Source organism: Phyllobates terribilis, unplaced genomic scaffold (genome assembly GCF_046119375.1).
Source record: "Phyllobates terribilis strain yellow unplaced genomic scaffold, ASM4611937v1 Scaffold_84__1_contigs__length_6523798, whole genome shotgun sequence".
Taxonomy (NCBI): domain Eukaryota; kingdom Metazoa; phylum Chordata; class Amphibia; order Anura; family Dendrobatidae; genus Phyllobates; species Phyllobates terribilis.
In genome coordinates this window covers 941307-954709 of record NW_027362844.1, presented here as the reverse complement: position 1 = coordinate 954709, position 13403 = coordinate 941307, and the positions used below count along the sequence as shown (strand labels likewise).

The 13403-nt window shown below is 45.8% G+C and overlaps 9 non-coding genes and 2 pseudogenes across 9 annotated transcripts; all 11 read right to left on the bottom strand.

Annotated features, from left to right (window-relative positions):
- Positions 1 to 170: 170 nt before the first annotated feature.
- LOC141197588 (U2 spliceosomal RNA) lies at positions 171 to 302 on the bottom strand (annotated as a pseudogene).
- Positions 303 to 1417: 1115 nt separating this feature from the next.
- Positions 1418 to 1608, bottom strand: LOC141197613 (U2 spliceosomal RNA). The gene has a single exon (XR_012269836.1). It is a non-coding gene; the product is annotated as a U2 spliceosomal RNA (small nuclear RNA).
- Positions 1609 to 2723: 1115 nt separating this feature from the next.
- LOC141197612 (U2 spliceosomal RNA) lies at positions 2724 to 2914 on the bottom strand. Its single transcript, XR_012269835.1, has one exon. It is a non-coding gene; the product is annotated as a U2 spliceosomal RNA (small nuclear RNA).
- A 1109-nt stretch (positions 2915 to 4023) lies between these two features.
- Positions 4024 to 4214, bottom strand: LOC141197611 (U2 spliceosomal RNA). Its single transcript, XR_012269834.1, has one exon. It is a non-coding gene; the product is annotated as a U2 spliceosomal RNA (small nuclear RNA).
- Positions 4215 to 5329: 1115 nt separating this feature from the next.
- On the bottom strand, positions 5330 to 5520 carry LOC141197610 (U2 spliceosomal RNA). The gene has a single exon (XR_012269833.1). It is a non-coding gene; the product is annotated as a U2 spliceosomal RNA (small nuclear RNA).
- A 1115-nt stretch (positions 5521 to 6635) lies between these two features.
- Positions 6636 to 6831, bottom strand: LOC141197554 (U2 spliceosomal RNA). Its single transcript, XR_012269803.1, has one exon. It is a non-coding gene; the product is annotated as a U2 spliceosomal RNA (small nuclear RNA).
- Positions 6832 to 7756: 925 nt separating this feature from the next.
- Positions 7757 to 7888, bottom strand: LOC141197587 (U2 spliceosomal RNA; annotated as a pseudogene).
- Positions 7889 to 9003: 1115 nt separating this feature from the next.
- LOC141197609 (U2 spliceosomal RNA) lies at positions 9004 to 9194 on the bottom strand. Its single transcript, XR_012269832.1, has one exon. It is a non-coding gene; the product is annotated as a U2 spliceosomal RNA (small nuclear RNA).
- Positions 9195 to 10309: 1115 nt separating this feature from the next.
- LOC141197608 (U2 spliceosomal RNA) lies at positions 10310 to 10500 on the bottom strand. Its single transcript, XR_012269831.1, has one exon. It is a non-coding gene; the product is annotated as a U2 spliceosomal RNA (small nuclear RNA).
- A 1109-nt stretch (positions 10501 to 11609) lies between these two features.
- On the bottom strand, positions 11610 to 11800 carry LOC141197607 (U2 spliceosomal RNA). Its single transcript, XR_012269830.1, has one exon. It is a non-coding gene; the product is annotated as a U2 spliceosomal RNA (small nuclear RNA).
- Positions 11801 to 12915: 1115 nt separating this feature from the next.
- On the bottom strand, positions 12916 to 13106 carry LOC141197606 (U2 spliceosomal RNA). The gene has a single exon (XR_012269829.1). It is a non-coding gene; the product is annotated as a U2 spliceosomal RNA (small nuclear RNA).
- Between the last annotated feature and the right edge of the window lie 297 nt (positions 13107 to 13403).

The following is a 13403-nucleotide window of genomic DNA, read 5'->3' as shown; positions in this document are numbered from 1 at the left end:
CAGCGTGTCCTGGTGAAGTCCTGTGATGTTCTCCACGTCATCCTTGGCTCTGATTAGCTTGTGGATAGTTTTGGGCTTCCACAAGTCGGGCTTGAGTCCCTCCAGTTGATGCTCCCCCACAAATCGAACGACGTCTCCGTAGAACCATGGCGTCGTCCAGTTGTAGGGGAAGGAGCTGTCCCACTTGTCCCAGCCGAGTCGCCTCCAAAGAGGAAGCAGGAAGAAGCGAGACATGGACCTGCCCGCGGAGCCATTCAGAACAGATACTACACTTGATCTTAGCCAAAAGGCCGAGAAGCGATAACCAGAATTGGTTTCAAACTACGGAGCCACCCAAGGATCCTGAAAAGTCCATTTGTGGAGATGAGCTCCTGGACTCCCGTTAAGAAGACATGTTGTCAACCTCTAGATCCCTTACATGCCTGCACTTTTCGGCTTGCTGCTGCTGCAATCCACGCGTTTTAGATCTGCATAACTCCACCTCTTTAAACACAGCACCTTCACCCCCTGCTGTTCCCACCCGCCTCAACACCGTTGGAAGGGAGGAGAACCAATTAAGGCGGGGGGTGGGGTGGAACGAGCAGCTGTCTACCCTTAGCAGGAGGGCTCCTGATTACATACCTCTCCTGCTGCTGCTGCTGCTGGCTGTCCAGCAGCAGACTGAAGGTGGCTGCTGCTGTGCACAGGTATATAAAGGCTCAGAGCCTATTATGACACGCGCAGCCAGCGTTCCATTGCCACATTCCATCTACTGCAGGCAGGATACCTGGCTGGCTGAATGTCGCTGAGAAGCTCACAGAGACCGCCATAAGCAACAGTTTAACAGAATGCCACAGACTAATCAACCAAACTTTTTGGGTTGGGTTCTCTTTTATAGTCTGCAGGCATTAAATGAAAGAAGTCAGTGTTCCAGCAGAAGGAGACAACGTTTCAGAAAAGGCATTGTAGCAAACCAAAAAAGAAATTTTAAGCGCAGCAGAGTAACCAGCGCACATACCTGTTAGCTCAGGTGAGTTTAAAAGGCTGCTGTTGATAACAAGGGCATTTGCTAAATAGATGGTGTGTGTGCAACAATATACTGAAAGGTCAATTATATTGTGCAGCTTATCTCACCACCTGTAGTTATTTAGGTGAAAGCTCCAAAATGCTTGCCTAATATGTCTGTTTATCCAAAAGGAAGTAAAAAGGGAGAGCTAGAAAGATAGCATTGCATCACATTACATGGCAATGCAATGCACAGTTGCTGAAGTTGAACCAAAATGAGCTTGTAATCTGGCTTCTGCAACTTTGAACATGAAAAATCCAATGAGGAGAAGAAAAGCAAAGCCAAAGAGTCCATCCCAAAATCCGACAAACAAGCAAAATGAACAAAAAACATTGAATTCAATTCTTTCTGATTTTAGAAACTGCATTAAAGAAGGGGTGCACCGGTCCTGGAGATACTGCAATACCAGGTCAATGCGTGGAGTGGACAGAGCAAGCTCTTTTTCCATCTCCCTGTTCTAAAAATCCATTTAATATATGGTCCCCAGATAGGGGACGTATCAGATATTAAACTGATAAGAACAGATACTACACTTGATCTTAGCCAAAAGGCCGAGAAGCGATAACCAGAATTGGTTTCAAACTACGGAGCCACCCAAGGATCCTGAAAAGTCCATTTGTGGAGATGAGCTCCTGGACTCCCGTTAAGAAGACATGTTGTCAACCTCTAGATCCCTTACATGCCTGCACTTTTCGGCTTGCTGCTGCTGCAATCCACGCGTTTTAGATCTGCATAACTCCACCTCTTTAAACACAGCACCTTCACCCCCTGCTGTTCCCACCCGCCTCAACACCGTTGGAAGGGAGGAGAACCAATTAAGGCGGGGGGTGGGGTGGAACGAGCAGCTGTCTACCCTTAGCAGGAGGGCTCCTGATTACATACCTCTCCTGCTGCTGCTGCTGCTGGCTGTCCAGCAGCAGACTGAAGGTGGCTGCTGCTGTGCACAGGTATATAAAGGCTCAGAGCCTATTATGACACGCGCAGCCAGCGTTCCATTGCCACATTCCATCTACTGCAGGCAGGATACCTGGCTGGCTGAATGTCGCTGAGAAGCTGACAGAGACCGCCATAAGCAACAGTTTAACAGAATGCCACAGACTAATCAACCAAACTTTTTGGGTTGGGTTCTCTTTTATAGTCTGCAGGCATTAAATGAAAGAAGTCAGTGTTCCAGCAGAAGGAGACAACGTTTCAGAAAAGGCATTGTAGCAAACCAAAAAAGAAATTTTAAGCGCAGCAGAGTAACCAGCGCACATACCTGTTAGCTCAGGTGAGTTTAAAAGGCTGCTGTTGATAACAAGGGCATTTGCTAAATAGATGGTGTGTGTGCAACAATATACTGAAAGGTCAATTATATTGTGCAGCTTATCTCACCACCTGTAGTTATTTAGGTGAAAGCTCCAAAATGCTTGCCTAATATGTCTGTTTATCCAAAAGGAAGTAAAAAGGGAGAGCTAGAAAGATAGCATTGCATCACATTACATGGCAATGCAATGCACAGTTGCTGAAGTTGAACCAAAATGAGCTTGTAATCTGGCTTCTGCAACTTTGAACATGAAAAATCCAATGAGGAGAAGAAAAGCAAAGCCAAAGAGTCCATCCCAAAATCCGACAAACAAGCAAAATGAACAAAAAACATTGAATTCAATTCTTTCTGATTTTAGAAACTGCATTAAAGAAGGGGTGCACCGGTCCTGGAGATACTGCAATACCAGGTCAATGCGTGGAGTGGACAGAGCAAGCTCTTTTTCCATCTCCCTGTTCTAAAAATCCATTTAATATATGGTCCCCAGATAGGGGACGTATCAGATATTAAACTGATAAGAACAGATACTACACTTGATCTTAGCCAAAAGGCCGAGAAGCGATAACCAGAATTGGTTTCAAACTACGGAGCCACCCAAGGATCCTGAAAAGTCCATTTGTGGAGATGAGCTCCTGGACTCCCGTTAAGAAGACATGTTGTCAACCTCTAGATCCCTTACATGCCTGCACTTTTCGGCTTGCTGCTGCTGCAATCCACGCGTTTTAGATCTGCATAACTCCACCTCTTTAAACACAGCACCTTCACCCCCTGCTGTTCCCACCCGCCTCAACACCGTTGGAAGGGAGGAGAACCAATTAAGGCGGGGGGTGGGGTGGAACGAGCAGCTGTCTACCCTTAGCAGGAGGGCTCCTGATTACATACCTCTCCTGCTGCTGCTGGCTGTCCAGCAGCAGACTGAAGGTGGCTGCTGCTGTGCACAGGTATATAAAGGCTCAGAGCCTATTATGACACGCGCAGCCAGCGTTCCATTGCCACATTCCATCTACTGCAGGCAGGATACCTGGCTGGCTGAATGTCGCTGAGAAGCTCACAGAGACCGCCATAAGCAACAGTTTAACAGAATGCCACAGACTAATCAACCAAACTTTTTGGGTTGGGTTCTCTTTTATAGTCTGCAGGCATTAAATGAAAGAAGTCAGTGTTCCAGCAGAAGGAGACAACGTTTCAGAAAAGGCATTGTAGCAAACCAAAAAAGAAATTTTAAGCGCAGCAGAGTAACCAGCGCACATACCTGTTAGCTCAGGTGAGTTTAAAAGGCTGCTGTTGATAACAAGGGCATTTGCTAAATAGATGGTGTGTGTGCAACAATATACTGAAAGGTCAATTATATTGTGCAGCTTATCTCACCACCTGTAGTTATTTAGGTGAAAGCTCCAAAATGCTTGCCTAATATGTCTGTTTATCCAAAAGGAAGTAAAAAGGGAGAGCTAGAAAGATAGCATTGCATCACATTACATGGCAATGCAATGCACAGTTGCTGAAATTGAACCAAAATGAGCTTGTAATCTGGCTTCTGCAACTTTGAACATGAAAAATCCAATGAGGAGAAGAAAAGCAAAGCCAAAGAGTCCATCCCAAAATCCGACAAACAAGCAAAATGAACAAAAAACATTGAATTCAATTCTTTCTGATTTTAGAAACTGCATTAAAGAAGGGGTGCACCGGTCCTGGAGATACTGCAATACCAGGTCAATGCGTGGAGTGGACAGAGCAAGCTCTTTTTCCATCTCCCTGTTCTAAAAATCCATTTAATATATGGTCCCCAGATAGGGGACGTATCAGATATTAAACTGATAAGAACAGATACTACACTTGATCTTAGCCAAAAGGCCGAGAAGCGATAACCAGAATTGGTTTCAAACTACGGAGCCACCCAATGATCCTGAAAAGTCCATTTGTGGAGATGAGCTCCTGGACTCCCGTTAAGAAGACATGTTGTCAACCTCTAGATCCCTTACATGCCTGCACTTTTCGGCTTGCTGCTGCTGCAATCCACGCGTTTTAGATCTGCATAACTCCACCTCTTTAAACACAGCACCTTCACCCCCTGCTGTTCCCACCCGCCTCAACACCGTTGGAAGGGAGGAGAACCAATTAAGGCGGGGGGTGGGGTGGAACGAGCAGCTGTCTACCCTTAGCAGGAGGGCTCCTGATTACATACCTCTCCTGCTGCTGCTGCTGCTGGCTGTCCAGCAGCAGACTGAAGGTGGCTGCTGCTGTGCACAGGTATATAAAGGCTCAGAGCCTATTATGACACGCGCAGTCAGCGTTCCATTGCCACATTCCATCTACTGCAGGCAGGATACCTGGCTGGCTGAATGTCGCTGAGAAGCTCACAGAGACCGCCATAAGCAACAGTTTAACAGAATGCCACAGACTAATCAACCAAACTTTTTGGGTTGGGTTCTCTTTTATAGTCTGCAGGCATTAAATGAAAGAAGTCAGTGTTCCAGCAGAAGGAGACAACGTTTCAGAAAAGGCATTGTAGCAAACCAAAAAAGAAATTTTAAGCGCAGCAGAGTAACCAGCGCACATACCTGTTAGCTCAGGTGAGTTTAAAAGGCTGCTGTTGATAACAAGGGCATTTGCTAAATAGATGGTGTGTGTGCAACAATATACTGAAAGGTCAATTATATTGTGCAGCTTATCTCACCACCTGTAGTTATTTAGGTGAAAGCTCCAAAATGCTTGCCTAATATGTCTGTTTATCCAAAAGGAAGTAAAAAGGGAGAGCTAGAAAGATAGCATTGCATCACATTACATGGCAATGCAATGCACAGTTGCTGAAGTTGAACCAAAATGAGCTTGTAATCTGGCTTCTGCAACTTTGAACATGAAAAATCCAATGAGGAGAAGAAAAGCAAAGCCAAAGAGTCCATCCCAAAATCCGACAAACAAGCAAAATGAACAAAAAACATTGAATTCAATTCTTTCTGATTTTAGAAACTGCATTAAAGAAGGGGTGCACCGGTCCTGGAGATACTGCAATACCAGGTCAATGCGTGGAGTGGACAGAGCAAGCTCTTTTTCCATCTCCCTGTTCTAAAAATCCATTTAATATATGGTCCCCAGATAGGGGACGTATCAGATATTAAACTGATAAGAACAGATACTACACTTGATCTTAGCCAAAAGGCCGAGAAGCGATAACCAGAATTGGTTTCAAACTACGGAGCCACCCAAGGATCCTGAAAAGTCCATTTGTGGAGATGAGCTCCTGGACTCCCGTTAAGAAGACATGTTGTCAACCTCTAGATCCCTTACATGCCTGCACTTTTCGGCTTGCTGCTGCTGCAATCCACGCGTTTTAGATCTGCATAACTCCACCTCTTTAAACACAGCACCTTCACCCCCTGCTGTTCCCACCCGCCTCAACACCGTTGGAAGGGAGGAGAACCAATTAAGGCGGGGGGTGGGGTGGAACGAGCAGCTGTCTACCCTTAGCAGGAGGGCTCCTGATTACATACCTCTCCTGCTGCTGCTGCTGCTGGCTGTCCAGCAGCAGACTGAAGGTGGCTGCTGCTGTGCACAGGTATATAAAGGCTCAGAGCCTATTATGACACGCGCAGCCAGCGTTCCATTGCCACATTCCATCTACTGCAGGCAGGATACCTGGCTGGCTGAATGTCGCTGAGAAGCTCACAGAGACCGCCATAAGCAACAGTTTAACAGAATGCCACAGACTAATCAACCAAACTTTTTGGGTTGGGTTCTCTTTTATAGTCTGCAGGCATTAAATGAAAGAAGTCAGTGTTCCAGCAGAAGGAGACAACGTTTCAGAAAAGGCATTGTAGCAAACCAAAAAAGAAATTTTAAGCGCAGCAGAGTAACCAGCGCACATACCTGTTAGCTCAGGTGAGTTTAAAAGGCTGCTGTTGATAACAAGGGCATTTGCTAAATAGATGGTGTGTGTGCAACAATATACTGAAAGGTCAATTATATTGTGCAGCTTATCTCACCACCTGTAGTTATTTAGGTGAAAGCTCCAAAATGCTTGCCTAATATGTCTGTTTATCCAAAAGGAAGTAAAAAGGGAGAGCTAGAAAGATAGCATTGCATCACATTACATGGCAATGCAATGCACAGTTGCTGAAGTTGAACCAAAATGAGCTTGTAATCTGGCTTCTGCAACTTTGAACATGAAAAATCCAATGAGGAGAAGAAAAGCAAAGCCAAAGAGTCCATCCCAAAATCCGACAAACAAGCAAAATGAACAAAAAACATTGAATTCAATTCTTTCTGATTTTAGAAACTTCATTAAAGAAGGGGTGCACCGGTCCTGGAGATACTGCAATACCAGGTCAATGCGTGGAGTGGACAGAGCAAGCTCTTTTTCTATCTCCCTGTTCTAAAAATCCATTTAATATATGGTCCCCAGATAGGGGACGTATCAGATATTAAACTGATAAGAACAGATTTTTTTTTGATTGAATATATCTTTTATTAGCACAAAAAATAAGTTAACAGACAGTGTACAGTGCCGCAGCCCAGTACACACAGAATTCTACATCATATTTACATAGCATGAGGATACGACGCACTAACTAGACACATCACACCCCTATGCTACACAAAACACTCAATCTGAAAGAAAAAGCATGTCAATCAATACAGTACGACGAACCGTGATAAGGGATGGGGATTGAGAAAAAGGGGATGGGGAGGGGAAAATCACAGGCCCGAAGCTTTATTGAAAGACAAGACACATAAGGGGAGAGGGGGAGGAGGGGTTTAGTCCTCGTCCTCGTCCTCCGGACCGTCCATGATGGAATAGTCTCTGAGCAGGCTGTGGATCAGCCTGCGGCAGTCCTGGATGGACATCCTCTCCCTCCTCAAGATGAGCCGGTTCCTGGCGACCCAAACGGCATCCTTGAAGCAGTTCATAAGGCGCCAAGCCTCCTGGATGGCTCCGATTGTATGAACCCCAGGGAAGAGTCCGTAAAGCACAGAATGGTGCGATAGGCTCGCCCTGGGGACAGAGTTCCTCAGGTCGTCCTCAAGTGCAGTCAATAGGCGCTGTGCAAATCCGCAGTCCCAAAAAGTGTGCAAAGATGTTTCCTCCACGAAGGGGCACCTTGGGCAGTACCGGGTCTTGCACAGGTTCCGGGCATGCATGAATGACCGGACGGGCAGTCCGCCCTGAATCGCCATCCACGACAAGTCCTTGTGCCCGTTGGTCAGCCTGTCAGACGACACATTTGTCCACACAGTCTCCAGCGTGTCCTGGTGAAGTCCTGTGATGTTCTCCACGTCATCCTTGGCTCTGATTAGCTTGTGGATAGTTTTGGGCTTCCACAAGTCGGGCTTGAGTCCCTCCAGTTGATGCTCCCCCACAAATCGAACGACGTCTCCGTAGAACCATGGCGTCGTCCAGTTGTAGGGGAAGGAGCTGTCCCACTTGTCCCAGCCGAGTCGCCTCCAAAGAGGAAGCAGGAAGAAGCGAGACATGGACCTGCCCGCGGAGCCATTCAGAACAGATACTACACTTGATCTTAGCCAAAAGGCCGAGAAGCGATAACCAGAATTGGTTTCAAACTACGGAGCCACCCAAGGATCCTGAAAAGTCCATTTGTGGAGATGAGCTCCTGGACTCCCGTTAAGAAGACATGTTGTCAACCTCTAGATCCCTTACATGCCTGCACTTTTCGGCTTGCTGCTGCTGCAATCCACGCGTTTTAGATCTGCATAACTCCACCTCTTTAAACACAGCACCTTCACCCCCTGCTGTTCCCACCCGCCTCAACACCGTTGGAAGGGAGGAGAACCAATTAAGGCGGGGGGTGGGGTGGAACGAGCAGCTGTCTACCCTTAGCAGGAGGGCTCCTGATTACATACCTCTCCTGCTGCTGCTGCTGCTGGCTGTCCAGCAGCAGACTGAAGGTGGCTGCTGCTGTGCACAGGTATATAAAGGCTCAGAGCCTATTATGACACGCGCAGCCAGCGTTCCATTGCCACATTCCATCTACTGCAGGCAGGATACCTGGCTGGCTGAATGTCGCTGAGAAGCTCACAGAGACCGCCATAAGCAACAGTTTAACAGAATGCCACAGACTAATCAACCAAACTTTTTGGGTTGGGTTCTCTTTTATAGTCTGCAGGCATTAAATGAAAGAAGTCAGTGTTCCAGCAGAAGGAGACAACGTTTCAGAAAAGGCATTGTAGCAAACCAAAAAAGAAATTTTAAGCGCAGCAGAGTAACCAGCGCACATACCTGTTAGCTCAGGTGAGTTTAAAAGGCTGCTGTTGATAACAAGGGCATTTGCTAAATAGATGGTGTGTGTGCAACAATATACTGAAAGGTCAATTATATTGTGCAGCTTATCTCACCACCTGTAGTTATTTAGGTGAAAGCTCCAAAATGCTTGCCTAATATGTCTGTTTATCCAAAAGGAAGTAAAAAGGGAGAGCTAGAAAGATAGCATTGCATCACATTACATGGCAATGCAATGCACAGTTGCTGAAGTTGAACCAAAATGAGCTTGTAATCTGGCTTCTGCAACTTTGAACATGAAAAATCCAATGAGGAGAAGAAAAGCAAAGCCAAAGAGTCCATCCCAAAATCCGACAAACAAGCAAAATGAACAAAAAACATTGAATTCAATTCTTTCTGATTTTAGAAACTGCATTAAAGAAGGGGTGCACCGGTCCTGGAGATACTGCAATACCAGGTCAATGCGTGGAGTGGACAGAGCAAGCTCTTTTTCCATCTCCCTGTTCTAAAAATCCATTTAATATATGGTCCCCAGATAGGGGACGTATCAGATATTAAACTGATAAGAACAGATACTACACTTGATCTTAGCCAAAAGGCCGAGAAGCGATAACCAGAATTGGTTTCAAACTACGGAGCCACCCAAGGATCCTGAAAAGTCCATTTGTGGAGATGAGCTCCTGGACTCCCGTTAAGAAGACATGTTGTCAACCTCTAGATCCCTTACATGCCTGCACTTTTCGGCTTGCTGCTGCTGCAATCCACGCGTTTTAGATCTGCATAACTCCACCTCTTTAAACACAGCACCTTCACCCCCTGCTGTTCCCACCCGCCTCAACACCGTTGGAAGGGAGGAGAACCAATTAAGGCGGGGGGTGGGGTGGAACGAGCAGCTGTCTACCCTTAGCAGGAGGGCTCCTGATTACATACCTCTCCTGCTGCTGCTGCTGCTGGCTGTCCAGCAGCAGACTGAAGGTGGCTGCTGCTGTGCACAGGTATATAAAGGCTCAGAGCCTATTATGACACGCGCAGCCAGCGTTCCATTGCCACATTCCATCTACTGCAGGCAGGATACCTGGCTGGCTGAATGTCGCTGAGAAGCTGACAGAGACCGCCATAAGCAACAGTTTAACAGAATGCCACAGACTAATCAACCAAACTTTTTGGGTTGGGTTCTCTTTTATAGTCTGCAGGCATTAAATGAAAGAAGTCAGTGTTCCAGCAGAAGGAGACAACGTTTCAGAAAAGGCATTGTAGCAAACCAAAAAAGAAATTTTAAGCGCAGCAGAGTAACCAGCGCACATACCTGTTAGCTCAGGTGAGTTTAAAAGGCTGCTGTTGATAACAAGGGCATTTGCTAAATAGATGGTGTGTGTGCAACAATATACTGAAAGGTCAATTATATTGTGCAGCTTATCTCACCACCTGTAGTTATTTAGGTGAAAGCTCCAAAATGCTTGCCTAATATGTCTGTTTATCCAAAAGGAAGTAAAAAGGGAGAGCTAGAAAGATAGCATTGCATCACATTACATGGCAATGCAATGCACAGTTGCTGAAGTTGAACCAAAATGAGCTTGTAATCTGGCTTCTGCAACTTTGAACATGAAAAATCCAATGAGGAGAAGAAAAGCAAAGCCAAAGAGTCCATCCCAAAATCCGACAAACAAGCAAAATGAACAAAAAACATTGAATTCAATTCTTTCTGATTTTAGAAACTGCATTAAAGAAGGGGTGCACCGGTCCTGGAGATACTGCAATACCAGGTCAATGCGTGGAGTGGACAGAGCAAGCTCTTTTTCCATCTCCCTGTTCTAAAAATCCATTTAATATATGGTCCCCAGATAGGGGACGTATCAGATATTAAACTGATAAGAACAGATACTACACTTGATCTTAGCCAAAAGGCCGAGAAGCGATAACCAGAATTGGTTTCAAACTACGGAGCCACCCAAGGATCCTGAAAAGTCCATTTGTGGAGATGAGCTCCTGGACTCCCGTTAAGAAGACATGTTGTCAACCTCTAGATCCCTTACATGCCTGCACTTTTCGGCTTGCTGCTGCTGCAATCCACGCGTTTTAGATCTGCATAACTCCACCTCTTTAAACACAGCACCTTCACCCCCTGCTGTTCCCACCCGCCTCAACACCGTTGGAAGGGAGGAGAACCAATTAAGGCGGGGGGTGGGGTGGAACGAGCAGCTGTCTACCCTTAGCAGGAGGGCTCCTGATTACATACCTCTCCTGCTGCTGCTGGCTGTCCAGCAGCAGACTGAAGGTGGCTGCTGCTGTGCACAGGTATATAAAGGCTCAGAGCCTATTATGACACGCGCAGCCAGCGTTCCATTGCCACATTCCATCTACTGCAGGCAGGATACCTGGCTGGCTGAATGTCGCTGAGAAGCTCACAGAGACCGCCATAAGCAACAGTTTAACAGAATGCCACAGACTAATCAACCAAACTTTTTGGGTTGGGTTCTCTTTTATAGTCTGCAGGCATTAAATGAAAGAAGTCAGTGTTCCAGCAGAAGGAGACAACGTTTCAGAAAAGGCATTGTAGCAAACCAAAAAAGAAATTTTAAGCGCAGCAGAGTAACCAGCGCACATACCTGTTAGCTCAGGTGAGTTTAAAAGGCTGCTGTTGATAACAAGGGCATTTGCTAAATAGATGGTGTGTGTGCAACAATATACTGAAAGGTCAATTATATTGTGCAGCTTATCTCACCACCTGTAGTTATTTAGGTGAAAGCTCCAAAATGCTTGCCTAATATGTCTGTTTATCCAAAAGGAAGTAAAAAGGGAGAGCTAGAAAGATAGCATTGCATCACATTACATGGCAATGCAATGCACAGTTGCTGAAATTGAACCAAAATGAGCTTGTAATCTGGCTTCTGCAACTTTGAACATGAAAAATCCAATGAGGAGAAGAAAAGCAAAGCCAAAGAGTCCATCCCAAAATCCGACAAACAAGCAAAATGAACAAAAAACATTGAATTCAATTCTTTCTGATTTTAGAAACTGCATTAAAGAAGGGGTGCACCGGTCCTGGAGATACTGCAATACCAGGTCAATGCGTGGAGTGGACAGAGCAAGCTCTTTTTCCATCTCCCTGTTCTAAAAATCCATTTAATATATGGTCCCCAGATAGGGGACGTATCAGATATTAAACTGATAAGAACAGATACTACACTTGATCTTAGCCAAAAGGCCGAGAAGCGATAACCAGAATTGGTTTCAAACTACGGAGCCACCCAATGATCCTGAAAAGTCCATTTGTGGAGATGAGCTCCTGGACTCCCGTTAAGAAGACATGTTGTCAACCTCTAGATCCCTTACATGCCTGCACTTTTCGGCTTGCTGCTGCTGCAATCCACGCGTTTTAGATCTGCATAACTCCACCTCTTTAAACACAGCACCTTCACCCCCTGCTGTTCCCACCCGCCTCAACACCGTTGGAAGGGAGGAGAACCAATTAAGGCGGGGGGTGGGGTGGAACGAGCAGCTGTCTACCCTTAGCAGGAGGGCTCCTGATTACATACCTCTCCTGCTGCTGCTGCTGCTGGCTGTCCAGCAGCAGACTGAAGGTGGCTGCTGCTGTGCACAGGTATATAAAGGCTCAGAGCCTATTATGACACGCGCAGTCAGCGTTCCATTGCCACATTCCATCTACTGCAGGCAGGATACCTGGCTGGCTGAATGTCGCTGAGAAGCTCACAGAGACCGCCATAAGCAACAGTTTAACAGAATGCCACAGACTAATCAACCAAACTTTTTGGGTTGGGTTCTCTTTTATAGTCTGCAGGCATTAAATGAAAGAAGTCAGTGTTCCAGCAGAAGGAGACAACGTTTCAGAAAAGGCATTGTAGCAAACCAAAAAAGAAATTTTAAGCGCAGCAGAGTAACCAGCGCACATACCTGTTAGCTCAGGTGAGTTTAAAAGGCTGCTGTTGATAACAAGGGCATTTGCTAAATAGATGGTGTGTGTGCAACAATATACTGAAAGGTAAATTATATTGTGCAGCTTATCTCACCACCTGTAGTTATTTAGGTGAAAGCTCCAAAATGCTTGCCTAATATGTCTGTTTATCCAAAAGGAAGTAAAAAGGGAGAGCTAGAAAGATAGCATTGCATCACATTACATGGCAATGCAATGCACAGTTGCTGAAGTTGAACCAAAATGAGCTTGTAATCTGGCTTCTGCAACTTTGAACATGAAAAATCCAATGAGGAGAAGAAAAGCAAAGCCAAAGAGTCCATCCCAAAATCCGACAAACAAGCAAAATGAACAAAAAACATTGAATTCAATTCTTTCTGATTTTAGAAACTGCATTAAAGAAGGGGTGCACCGGTCCTGGAGATACTGCAATACCAGGTCAATGCGTGGAGTGGACAGAGCAAGCTCTTTTTCCATCTCCCTGTTCTAAAAATCCATTTAATATATGGTCCCCAGATAGGGGACGTATCAGATATTAAACTGATAAGAACAGATACTACACTTGATCTTAGCCAAAAGGCCGAGAAGCGATAACCAGAATTGGTTTCAAACTACGGAGCCACCCAAGGATCCTGAAAAGTCCATTTGTGGAGATGAGCTCCTGGACTCCCGTTAAGAAGACATGTTGTCAACCTCTAGATCCCTTACATGCCTGCACTTTTCGGCTTGCTGCTGCTGCAATCCACGCGTTTTAGATCTGCATAACTCCACCTCTTTAAACACAGCACCTTCACCCCCTGCTGTTCCCACCCGCCTCAACACCGTTGGAAGGGAGGAGAACCAATTAAGGCGGGGGGTGGGGTGGAACGAGCAGCTGTCTACCCTTAGC